This window comes from Schistocerca gregaria, chromosome 3 (genome assembly GCF_023897955.1).
Source record: "Schistocerca gregaria isolate iqSchGreg1 chromosome 3, iqSchGreg1.2, whole genome shotgun sequence".
In the NCBI taxonomy this organism is placed as follows: domain Eukaryota; kingdom Metazoa; phylum Arthropoda; class Insecta; order Orthoptera; family Acrididae; genus Schistocerca; species Schistocerca gregaria.
In genome coordinates, this window is record NC_064922.1 from 354435492 (window position 1) to 354449100 (window position 13609).

General features: G+C 44.7%; 1 protein-coding gene and 1 pseudogene across 2 annotated transcripts in view; both read right to left on the reverse strand.

The window, feature by feature from the left end:
- LOC126354819 (integrin alpha-PS2-like) overlaps window positions 1-13609 on the reverse strand; it is a 721457-nt gene that overhangs the window by 342104 nt on the left and 365744 nt on the right. The gene's annotated exons all lie outside the window — the stretch shown is intronic.
- On the reverse strand, window positions 11720-11837 carry LOC126356684 (5S ribosomal RNA; annotated as a pseudogene).

The following is a 13609-nucleotide window of genomic DNA, read 5'->3' on the forward strand; positions in this document are numbered from 1 at the left end:
TGCTTATCCGGCGGTCACTAGCCACAACCTTGAATAATGTATCATTTTATGCGTAAAATGTGCCAGTCTTTTCCAATCTTAAATCAGATATTAGAAAATAGGTTTAACCTCCCAATAACCTTGAAAATCATGTTCAAGGTCATGGCTATTAGTAGCAAAGCGTGATCCTCTTTGCAACCTATAACTTTTATCTAAAACATTTTGTTGTATCTCATCCCTATCAAAATTTATTCCCCATCATGGTTTAAAATGGTCCAACCCGTACATTTGTGTGGTGTCTGTTCTGTCGCGCATGATTTAGCTGCCGTGAATATCAACATCCAGGCAAATTTTCCGACGGCGTCCTCATTGGCGTATGACTGGATGCGAGTCTGGGTCGGCCAAGAAGCGTGTCCTTTGTTGAACTTTATTATGATGCTTGAATCCTCGGCAAACTGCGTTATGTCTGCCAAGTCGGTGTAAGACTGGTGGTGATTTACATGCAAAAATCCTGTGACAAATGTATTTGGACTATGACTAGAATATGAGTGTCAAGCACACGAGTGCATTCAGTCATCCAGTATTTTATCTACATAATAATTGAGAATTAGTTGTTTACATCACCCGTTTCGACTTTTTTGATACAGTCATGCACTTTTTATGCTTCCTTAACTGTTTTCATCTCTATGTATTATTACATCTAACATTCAGAATAATATGTTTTAACTTATTCTAATCTTTGCTCGACCCTACTGTTGTTTGTGTTTTACTTCTTTCAGCGCTACGTCTACTGTAGCTGGAAGCGTAACAGATGTGTCACCACCCGTCTCTTCTTTTGGTACTGATATTCTTTTATACATTCACAGTGGCAGAAACACGTCACATAGCAGAATCGCGTGCATCGCAAATTTTGATGCACAGGCACCGAATCTCGTGCGATCTCGTGTAGCGTAGGTGGAGATAATTGGTAAATTCTGGAAGATTTCCCTGCTAGCGATAGCGACACTACAATAGCAGAGAGCTATAAACTGTGGACACACCCGCTGTAGCAGATTTGCCGGTAGGAGCGGCCAGCTCGCAGAGTCGCCAATTAACATATAATGGCAGGCATGGGGGGGGGGGGGGGAGGGGTGAGGAGAGGAGAGGAGTGGAGGGAGCAGGATGCCGGTCGGCGTGCGTCCCATGCGGAGAAGTCGGGAGCGTCTGTGGAGCTGCTGTGCAGAGAGGCCCGCGACTGTCCGTGCAGTCTAACTTACAAGCCTACCAGCTGCGGTCGAGTAATCGCTAGAGGTGCCAACACCCCCATGATCCATGGGCTCAAATCTCTGCACACACTGTGTTTTGTGCTGTGGCTCAAGGATGGTCAGTAGCATTGGAAGGTTCCTGCTACTTAAATCACCAACCACACCGTACCATCGCCGTCGGATGATATAGAGGCACAAGGAGAAGCTGAGTTTGAGAAAGAACCGTCCGGAACATCCCCGTTGAATCGCTACGCAAACAGCACTGGCCTCTGTGATAATACCAACTGCGATCCTCTCCCTCCCCCCTTTTCTTTATCATCATCATCATCATCATCATCATCATCATCATCATCATCATCATTAGTGGTCTGCCAAAAGACAGGTTTTCACATGGTAGTTCTCGAGGCTGTCCGGTCTTCTGCCATCCTCTTCAGGTCTGCATAATGTCCTCTTCCTTTTATGTCATCTATGATCTTGCATCTCCTTCTTCCTCCCAGTCTTCTCCCACTAACCAATCCTTCCAAAGCATCTGCTGGAAAGCACTCCTTTCTCAATGAATGTCCCAACTAGTTCTTTTTCCTTTCTCTTACAACCTTCAGCAGACATCTTCTCTCACCAACCCTTTCCAATACTCTTTCATTACTCACTCTTTCCATCCAGCTAATTCTCTCCATTCTCCTCCACATCCACATCTCAAATGCTTCTAACCTTTTTTCGTCCTCTCGTCTGAGCGTGCATGTTTCTGCCCCATATAGTGCCACACTCCAGACAAAACATTTGTCAAGCCTTTTCGTTAGTCCTTTATCTAATTTGCCACATAAGAGTCTCCTCTTCTTGTTGAATTCCTCCTTTGCTGTGGCAATTCGAGTTTTCACCTCCTGGTGACATCTCAAGTCTTCAGTTATTGTACTTCCAAGATATTTAAATGCACTTACTTGGCTATTGGTAGATTGTCCTATTTTAATATTGGACAGTCTGCGTCTTGTACTGATGACCATGCTCTTTGTTTTTGCTGTGTTTATTTGCATCCCATATTCCACAAAAGCTTCATTCAGATCTTTCAGCATGTTATTCACTGTCCGCTCACTTTCTGCCACTAATACCATGTCACCAGCAAATCTTATACATTCTATTCTCTTTCCACCAATACATATTCCTCTTTTACCATCTAAGCCTTTCGTAATAACCTCTTCTAGGTATACGTTAAACAACAGTTGGGAAAGGCAACAACCTTGTCTAACACCTCGTCCAATGATGCTTCCTTCAACATTTCATTTCCTATCCTTATCCTTACTTTCTGGTGTAAATATAGATTCTGTAGCAGTCGTCTCTCTTTCCAATCTACTCCTTTCCTCTTCAAAATATCCATCACCTTGTTCCACTGAATTCTGTCAAAAGCCTTTCCTTTATCAATGGAATGAAATATGTATAATGGTTTTATTGTCAAGTCTTTTTATTTTCGTACGAAATTTTACAATATGGTTGTTTTTAAAATATATGGCACCATTTCTTATTTCTATGTACTTACATACACACAAACAGTATGAAAAGTTTTTAATGGTGTTAGGGAAGGCTAAGCTGAGAAATGATTTTAAGAGAAAAATACGAAACGGTGCGCCGCTTCCGACTTAATTGGCACTGAAGTTGGCCAATCAGAATATCGCGCGCAAATTCAAGCGGCCCGCCAGGTAACCGTGCAATGAGTGTCATTTGTTGTCTTGGAGTAGATGATAGCGCACGAGATGCTCAGACTTTGGCTCTGGTTGGATCCTTACTACCGTCCCATGTCCAACTTTTGTATCGTTCTCTTGTTCGGTTTTAGCAATTAAATTGGAAACGGCGAAACTTACGGAAATTTTTTCTCTACAGATACGTTCAGTAAAACCACAAGACCATTACAAGTTTTTCAGACTGTTTCCGACCACTCTATACATAACGCATTACACTGATTGTGAAATTTGCTAATCGCGGATAAGATGACAAAAGTTAAAATATACTTGTATTTTAAATACAAAAATAAAATAGTGTTACGCTGCTCCCTAATTTTACGGGTTTATTTCAAGTAATAAGACAAACTGAAGCTGCCATCAAGCTTATTGACAATCATGTGATTTTGTTATCCCCTGTTAATCACGATCCTAATTGGTTTATTTACTTGTCCGTTCATTTCTCCTGGCAAGAGTAGGATCGTCAGGTCTTCTGTTACATCTAAGTTGACGATCTTAGTGTGTTAACATTCAAATGAGAAATTATATATTGCCGGTAGGAGCAGCCAGCTCGCAGAGTCGTCAATTAACATATAATTGGCGGGCGGCGGGCGTGGAGGGGAGCAGAGGAGAGGACTGGAGAGGAGGGAGCAGGATGCTGGTTATATACTCACACACACACACACACACACACACACACACACACACACACACACACACACACACACACACATATATATATATATATATATATATATATATATATATATATATATAAAAGAAATACATGCTTCATTAGCATTGTATTACGCAATTTCCTCGTTACCTCCTTGCCGATTGTAACAAACGTACGGCAACAGTACAGTGGGAACCAATGTGGATATCGCAAATTCGAATTCTGCCTCGGGAATGGATGTGTGTGATGTCCTTAGGTTAGTTAGGTTTAAGTAGTTCTAAGTTATAGTGCTCAGAGCAATCTGAGCCATTAGAACCGATATGAAGAATGGAGAAGTAGTTCACTACTCAGAAGAAGAGTTAGAAATAATGAAGGGTAAGATTAACAGAGGAGAAGAAAGAAACAGATAGAGATGAGAAAAGCGTTTATGATGTTTGGTTTGTGGAGCGCTCAACTGCGAGGTCATCAGCGGCTGTACGAAGACCCAAGTTTTCCAAAGTCCAAGTTTTACACAATCCACTGTCACAACTGATGATGATGAAATGATGACAACACCAACACCCAGTCTGCGGGCAGAGAAAATCCCCAATCCGGCTAGGAATCGAACCCGGGACCCCGTGATCCAGAGGCTGCAACGCTAGCCGCTAGTCACTAGACCACGAACTGCGGTCTGAGAAAAGCTTGGATAGATTACAATGTGAGGGAGACTATGGTGCACTTTCGGACAGAAGGAAAACAGGTGGGATATGTCGAGCGGGAAACTACACCGATGATAGCAGGTAAACGTCTAATGTCGTCTCTAATGTAGAGTCGTTTGAATAAGGCGCAGGATAGAGATTAATAAGGCTGAAATGGAGAAGGAGACTGAGAAAAATTGGGTCTGATGTATAGGTAGCGCACAAATGCTGGACGTATGCGATCTGGTATAGCAGTTACGGAATGACGATAGGTATCTCATATGTGGGGAGGGACACTGCTGACACCAGAGAGTGAGAAACAGACGAAGAAAGCAGAGGAGCAGAGCGTGTGTAAATCACATGGCCTATCCGGTCGCTGTAATCTTAAGAGAACAAAGGAAGGACTGATGTGATCAAACAACAGAATGTTAAGCGGATATACACTCCTGGAAATGGAAAAAAGAACACATTGACACCGGTGTGTCAGACCCACCATACTTGCTCCGGACACTGCGAGAGGGCTGTACAAGCAATGATCACACGCACGGCACAGCGGACACACCAGGAACCGCGGTGTTGGCCGTCGAATGGCGCTAGCTGCGCAGCATTTGTGCACCGCCGCCGTCAGTGTCAGCCAGTTTGCCGTGGCATACGGAGCTCCATCGCACTCTTTAACACTGGTAGCATGCCGTGACAGCGTGGACGTGAACCGTATGTGCAGTTGACGGACTTTGAGCGAGGGCGTATAGTGGGCATGCGAGAGGCCGGATGGACGTACCGCCGAATTGCTCAACACGTGGGGCGTGAGGTCTCCACAGTACATCGATGTTGTCGCCAGTGGTCGGCGGAAGTTGCACGTGCCCGTCGACCTGGGACCGGACCGCAGCGACGCACGGATGCACGCCAAGACCGTAGGATCCTACGCAGTGCCGTAGGGGACCGCACCGCCACTTCCCAGCAAATTAGGGACACTGTTGCTCCTGGGGTATCGGCGAGGACCATTCGCAACCGTCTCCATGAAGCTGGGCTACGGTCCCGCACACCGTTAGGCCGTCTTCCGCTCACGCCCCAACATCGTGCAGCCCGCCTCCAGTGGTGTCGCGACAGGCGTGAATGGAGGGACGAATAGAGACGTGTCGACTTCAGCGATGAGAGTCGCTTCTGCCTTGGTGCCAATGATGGTCGTATGCGTGTTTGGCGCCGTGCAGGTGAGCGCCACAATCAGGACTGCATACGACCGAGGCACACAGGGCCAACACCCGGCATCATGGTGTGGGGAGCGATCTCCTACACTGGCCGTACACCTCTGGTGATCGTCGAGGGGACACTGAATAGTGCACGGTACATCCAAACTGTCATCGAACCCATCGTTCTACCATTCCTAGACCGGCAAGGGAACTTGCTGTTCCAACAGGACAATGCACGTCCGCATGTATCCCGGGCCACCCAACGTGCTCTAGAAGGTGTAAGTCAACTACCCTGGCCAGCAAGATCTCCGTCTCTCGCGGTCTGCACCTCCAGCACGAACGCTGGTCCAACTGAGGCGCCAGGTGGAAATGGCATGGCAAGCCGTTCCACAGGACTACATCCAGCATCTCTACGATCGTCTCCATGGGGGAATAGCAGCCTGCATTGCTGCGAAAGGTGGATATACACTGTACTAGTGCCGACATTGTGCATGCTCTGTTGCCTGTGTCTATGTGCCTGTGGTTCTGTCAGTGTGATCATGTGATGTATCTGACCCCAGGAATGTGTCAATAAAGTTTCCCCTTCCTGGGACAATGAATTCACGGTGTTCTTATTTCAATTTCCAGGAATGTATTACACAAGCTTTAGTTTAACTGCACGTCTTACACAGGGCACATGCTATGAATAGTGCCAACATTGTAGTAAGCATATTTTAGTGTATATTCTCTGTTATGACAGAGAAGAGTTACGTAACATTCTCTAAATGTTTATTGTAGCAAACAGAACACAGCATATCATTTTTGTTGGAGGGAAATCTTCAGACGTAAAAGGAACTTCAGGTTTACTTAAATGGAGTGTTACAGGACCATCACTTTGCACAATACGTATGTAAATGACCTAGTGGGCAACGCCCGAAGTTCCCTGAAATTTTCCGTGGGCGATGCTTAAGTGTGTAGGGAAGTCGCAACACTAGAAAATTGTAGATAAATGCAGGAACACCTTCGAAGAATCGACGCGTAGCGCAAGGAGTGGCAGCTGATTCTCAACATAAACGAATGACCCATTATTGTATACACGAATGTAGAATACTGGAAGCAGTCAGATCCATTAAACATCTAGAAGCATGCGTACGGGGCTGTTTAGAGGGAATGACTACATAAAACCAATCGCAGGCAAGGCATATGGCAGATTCATTCAAGGATTCCTACAGGAGGTAGCATCGTTCGACCAATATTCTCTAGCTGACATGATGTCTACAACTTCTCGTTAGACCACCCTTAGTGTTTTTCCTCCGGTTAGTCTAGATTATTCGACGTTAAAGGTGTGGTTAGCGTATTAGCAGAGTTTCTGATTTATGATCATTTCGTGCATTTGATTGATTATGTTACTTCTCATATTTTTTTGTAGTTTCTGTTGAGGTCTTGGAGTGTGTTAGTCTTTTATGTCAACCACTATGTGAACTTGTTCTGTAATACTGTGGTTTGTGTGCGCATTTAACTCTATACATCCCTTTATTTTACACTTTGTGTAATGTAGCGACCTCTGCCAGTCTTGATTTGTATCTGTATTACTGTCTTGTATTATTCGCCGGACATACACGACATTGTACACTATGTGATCAAAAGTGTCCGGGCACCACCGAGAACACACTTTTTTCATATTAGGTGCATTGTGCTGCCACCTACTGCCAGGTACTCGATATCCTCACTAATCATTAGACATCGTGAGAGAGCAGAATGTGTTGTTCCGCGGAACTCACGGACTTCGAACGTGGTCAGGTGATTGAGTGTCACTTGTGCCGTATGCATGTGTGCGAGATTTCCACACTCCTAAACATCCCTAGGTCCACTGTTTTGGATGTGATAGTGAAGTGGACACCTGAAGGGACACGTACACAAAAGCGTACGGACCGACAGATTGACTGACAGAGACCGCCGAGAGTTGAAGAGGGTCTTAGTCTGTAATAGGCAGACATCTATCTAGACCAGCACTCAGGATTTGCAAACTGCAAGAGGATCCACTGCAGTTACTATGAAAGGCAGGTGGGAGGTAAGAAAACTTGGACTTCATGGTCGAGCGGCTGCTCATGAGCCACACATCACGGCGCTAAATGCCAATCAACGCCTCGCATGGTGTAAGGAGCGTCAACATTGGACGATTGAACAGTGGAATAACGTTGCGTAGAGTCACAAATCACGGTAAACAATGTGGCGATCCGATGGCAGGGTGTGGGTATAGCGAATGCCCGGTGAACGTCATATGCCAGCGTGTGTAGTGCCAACAATAAATTCGGAGGCTGTCGTGTTACAGTGTGGTCGTGTTTTCCATGGAGGGGGCTTGCACCCTTTGTTATTTTGCTTGGCACTATCACAGCACAGGACTACATTGATGTTTTAAGCACCTTCTTGCTTCCCACTGTTGAAGAGCAACTCGGGGATGGCGACCGCATCTTTCAACACGATCGAGCACCTGTTGATAATGCACGGCCTGTGGGGGAATGGTTACACGACAATAACATCCCTGTGATGGACTGGCCTGCACAGAATCCTGACCTGAATCCTGTAGAACACCTTTGGGATGTTTTGGAACGTCGACTTGATACCAGGCCTTACCGACCGACATCAATACCTTTCCTCAGTGCAGCGCTCCGTAAAGAATGGGCTACCATTCCCCAAGAAACCTTCCAGCACCTGATTCAACGTATGCCTGCGAGAGTGGAATTTGTCATCAAGGCTAAGGGCGAGCCGACACCAAATTGAATTCCAGCATTACCGATGGAGGGCGCTACAAACCTGTAAGTCATTTTCAGCGAGGTGTCCGGATACTTTTGATCACATAGTGTAGGAGTACCGCGCCAGAGGCAGGCAGTGTCTGTTGCTATGGTCCGGAGTGGGCAGTTGCTTAGTATTAAATATTCAGTGTAGCAATATCAGTGTGTGTATTGGTGGTTTATGGAAAAATAAGATTTGAAGTAAAATTAATTAACTGCTACACATATTACAATGAAATTTTGATGAAGATTCTTTCTAAATACTGTTACTTTGATCCACAATAAGGTAGTCAGTACTCATGTATTTACGCGCTTTTCCTGGAGAACGAATTTGAATGAGACCAGCTTTGCATGTAACCTCAAGTTTTTTATTGTATTTTTTGTAATGATCGTTTATTTGCGTAAATGTAATTTTTATGATACCGGTCAACAACTGAAAGTCAGCTTCACAGTGTAGTAAGATTTTCAAGTAAGATATTACAGTCATTCTCCTCAGACATGTTCCGCCTCCCAGTTCCAAGTTGTTTTTATTTAAACAAATTTTAAATGTGTCTCAGTTAAATAACTCGCATTTTGGATTTTACAGCTGTAGTTGGTTTAGTAGTGCTGAGAGCCGAACAACGCGTTGTCCATGGTGGTAAGAAATTCATTTAACACAGTTTATGGATTTTCGCACAGGGACCACTTTTGTACTTACTCAGATTGACAGGGCCGTAGTAAGATCGAGTATATTTGAATTTACTTACCTCTAATTTGTTATTATCGCGCTAAGGTTTTCATTAGTTTGGGTATACTGGTATTGCTTTCTTGCTAGTGGACAGAGATTTAAAACAGGGTCAGGTAAACATAGAGATACACGTAATCAGATACGCAGTCAGCACACCACTTGATATAACTGTTCTTTGTTAGACATAAAAATCACACATTACTTAAGACATAAACATTACTATGTCATGAATCGGGCGGCCACTCTCGCCGGAGTATCAAGTCCTCCCTCGGGCATGGGTATGTGTGTTGTCCTTAGCGTAACTTAGTTTAAGTAGTGTGTAAGTCTAGGAACCGATGACCTCAGAAGTTTGGTTCCATAGGAATTCAAACACATTTTTGAACGTAAACGTTACAGTGCATTTGCAATTACTTTTATAATGCAATTATTGTGGACGGTTTTTCGAGACATAACCTCACTGGCACACAGAACATAAGTTCACTTTGTATTAATTTCAACGTAAAAGCAACGGTAAATGCACGTGATGATAACAGCATGCTTCCGAAACGAGTCTTGCTAATAAATTATTAATAACAAGTGACTGTTACAGTAATATACACTACTGGCCATTAAAATTGCTACACCAAGAAGAAACGAAGATGATAAACGGATATACATTGGACAAATCTATTATACTAGAACTGACATGTGATAACATTTTCACGCAATTTGGGTGCATAGATCCTGAGAAATCAATACCCAACAGAACTACCTCTGGCTGTAATAACGGCTTTGATACGCCTGGGCATTGAGTCAAACACAGCTCGGATGGCGTGTACAGGTACAGCTGCCCATGCAGCTTCAACATGAGACCACAGTGGCGTATTGTAACGAGCCAGTTGCTCGGCCACCATTCACCACACGTTTTCAGTTGGTGAGAGATCAAGAGAATGTGCTGGCCAGGGCAGCAGTCGAACATTTTCTGTGTCCAGAAAGGCCCGTACAGGACCTGCAACATGCGGTCCTGCATTATCCTGCTGAAATATAGGGTTTCGTAGGGATCGAATGAAGGGTAGAGCCACGGGTCGTAACACATCTGAAATGTAACGTCCACTATTCCGAGTGCCGTCAATGCGAACAAGAGGTGACCGAGACGTGTAACCAATGGCACCCCATACCATCACGCCGGGTGATACGCCAGTATGGCGATGACGAATAAACGCTTCCAATGTGCCTTCACCGCGATGACGCCAAACACGGATGAGACCATCATGATGCTGTAAACAGAACTTCGATTCATCCGAAGAAATGACATTTTGCCATTCGTGCACCCAGGTTCGTCGTTGAGTACACCATCGCAGGCGCTCCTGTCTGTGATGCAGCGTCAAGGGTAACCGCAGCTGTGGTCTCCGAGCTGATAGTCCATGCTGCTGCAAACGTCGTCGAACTGTTCGTGCAGATGGTCGTTGTCTTGCAAACGTCTCCAGCTGTTGACTCAGGGATCGAGACGTGGCTGCACGATCCGTTACAGCCATGCGGATAAGATGTCTGTCATCTCGACTGCTATTGTTACGAGGCCGTTGGGATCCAGCACGGCGTTCTGTATTACCCTCCTGAACCCACCGATTCCATATTCTGCTAACAGTTATTGGATCTCGACCAACGCGAGCAACAATTTCGCGATACGATAAACCGCAATCGCGATAGGCTACAATCCAACCTTTATCAAAGTCGGAAAGGTGAAAATCGGTTGGAGACTTTCCTCATGTCAGCACGTTGTAGGTGTCGCCACCGGCCCCATCCTTGTGTGAATGTTCTGAAAAGCTAATCATTTGCATATCACAGCATCTTCTTTCTGTCGGTTAAATTTCGGGTCTGTAGCACGTCATCTTCGTGGTGTATCAATTTCAATGGCCAGTAGTGTACTATTTCATGAAAATTACACTATTGTAACAGGTAGGAAGAGGCGCTGTTTGGGCAGGTACGGGGACAGGACGCTGGACGGAGAGCGAGCAGCCGCCCATTGGTCCCTGGCACTCCTTATGTGGCGACAGACACCGCTGCCGCAGCAGCCGCCGCCCACCTTCGTCGCCCCCTCACTGGAGGTACCATCTCTGCCCACCGACAGCTGCGGCATCCCGCCGTTGCGAGCTGTGGAGAGGTGGGAGGCACTTGCACAGGCCTGTTTTTTAGACAGTAACGGCGCTGTTTAGGTTGAAATGTATATCTGCATTGAACCAGAAATCATTTATCTCGTAATCGTACAGCAGACAACTGTCTGCCGGTCTGCTGCATACATAAATATATCTTTGTTATCTCTCTGGCTCAAAGACCTTGTGAAATAACCAGACTCCCCAAGGGCGCAGCAAGCGTGGGGTATTTAGAACCTTCGGCAGGACGCCATTGTGGTGGTAAGTCTTGTAAATTGAAGATACTGTTGCTTGTAAGGACACAAATCGAACATTATATATTTAGTGATGCATACATACAGCATTTCTTAGACGTAACTCTGCTGCCTACACATACCAGTGTACGCGAAGAAAAATAGCGAGGAGCTGTACAGTGTTTAAAGCACGCCGTCTTCAGGTCACAAGTGGCCCATCGGGACCAACCGACCGGTGTGTCATCCTCAGATGAGGATACGGATAGGAGGGGCGTGTGTTCAGCACACCGCTCTCCCGGTCGTTACGATGGTTTTCTGTGACCAGAGCCGCTACTATTCCGTGAAGTAGCTCCTCAGTTGGCATCACGAGGCTGAGTGCACCCCGAAAAACGGCAACAGCGCATGGCAGCCCGGATGGTCACCCATCCAAGTGCCGGCCACACCCGACAGCGCTTAACTTCGGTGATCTAACGGGAACCGGTGTATCCACTGCGGCAAAGCCGTTGCTGTGCAGTGTTTAACAGCACGAATAAGCCTGGGAAATTAACCAACATTGCCTTTCGCAGAAGCGTGGGTGTGTTTAGATATTTTACATTAGCAACGTTCTGTCATAGAACTTACATTTTCAGAAGAAATACATCATTGTCTTTAGATTTTGTACGGTAACAATTTTGACTATAATGGTGGACATGAGGCTCAAAACGTTTAATTTTGTGGTGCTGAAAAATAGCTTGGATATTTGTGAGAACGTAAGGCAGTCAAGTATCAGCATTCACCTATATATTGCATACAGCACGAAACGTTAATAATGTAGCGTATCACATATCGGAAAAATCATGAGATGCAAAACACATTTCACTTCAAAAATTTGGAGTACTGAACGGCAGAATGTTACAGTTCACACTCATTCTAACGTAATAAGCAATATTTAATTGTGAACAAACAGTTATGGCATATTTCTTGTATTGTGTGAAAAAAAAGGTAGCCGGCCTGTGTGGCCGATCGGTTCTAGGCGCTACAGTTGGAACCGCGCGACCGCTACGGTCGCAGGTTCGAATCCTGCCTCGGGCATGGCTGTGTGTGATGTCCCTAGGTTACTTAGGTTTAAGTAGTCCTAAGTTCTAAGGGACTGATGACCTCAGAAGTTAAGTCCCATAATGCTCAGAGCCATTCGAGCCAAAGAAAGGTAAACAATGATTGGTTGCCGTTTGTTCAGAAATTGAATTGATATCTTCTAGTTACTTACTGAAATGAGGCTTATGTATGTATGTATACATTTATAAGTACGTACGGACATACGTATGTTTGTCACCAAAACATCCGCCGAGGCGCCTTTCCAATTTTCCGCTGTTAACGTGGCCGGCTTGCGGGAGTGTGAGGCCTTGCTTCGGCTGATCAGATCGGCAAGTATCGATGTCTGTTCAAAGCTCGTAGTTAAGTGGAATTTGGTATAAGCTTCGCTTGAAGGACGTGATTTCACGGGACTTATATCCACAAAGCAAACAGAGCTGTACAGGGCAAATGTGAGGCACTTACTCGTTAGATGCTCTGAGAGTAGGATGCAGCGCTCCGGCGGTCCAGATGGTATTTCATACAGGTAGTCTGTAAGCATTTAGTTCATACACCGCGATACTGACAAACTTAGGTTTTGCATCTTCGTTCAATAACGTACGCTCCCGCCTGCCAATACGAACTTTTCTGACTAGAATAATTAACTTAATAATTTTTTCCAGTTTATAAGGCTAATTTGTTAGTCGCCTGGAGTCAGTTTGAGGCTTTATCTCACGTTGTATTCCATTTAGTTTTACTACTGTATCCCTAAAATCAATTATATTGAGTTTCTATAGCTTTTATCTTTCGTATACGAAAAACGTAGAAACATAAAAATTGTTATTCCTTTTAGGCTCACTTGAATAATCTAAAGTAGAAGATCCCAGCCAAAATTTAGCAAATAAAACCATAAAAGGAATTATTCATGATTAGTCCACTTTGTCCGACGTTTTCCCATCAAGTACATACGATTATCAACAGACATTTCGCCAGAGAGAAATATTTTTGTCAATAAAATATCGTCCTTAGTCACAAAATATGTTTCTGTCCATATTGACTACAACCATAAATATATTACAGCATTTGCAGTGAAAGCGTAAATGTGCAACTTCTGTACCTATGCAGCAAACTGATATTTCCTGGCGAAATACTGAATAAACTTCAGCAGGTATGACTCCAAAAAACATCAATTTACTCCTTGAGAATGGAAGCGTCCTTTAGAAACCTGTC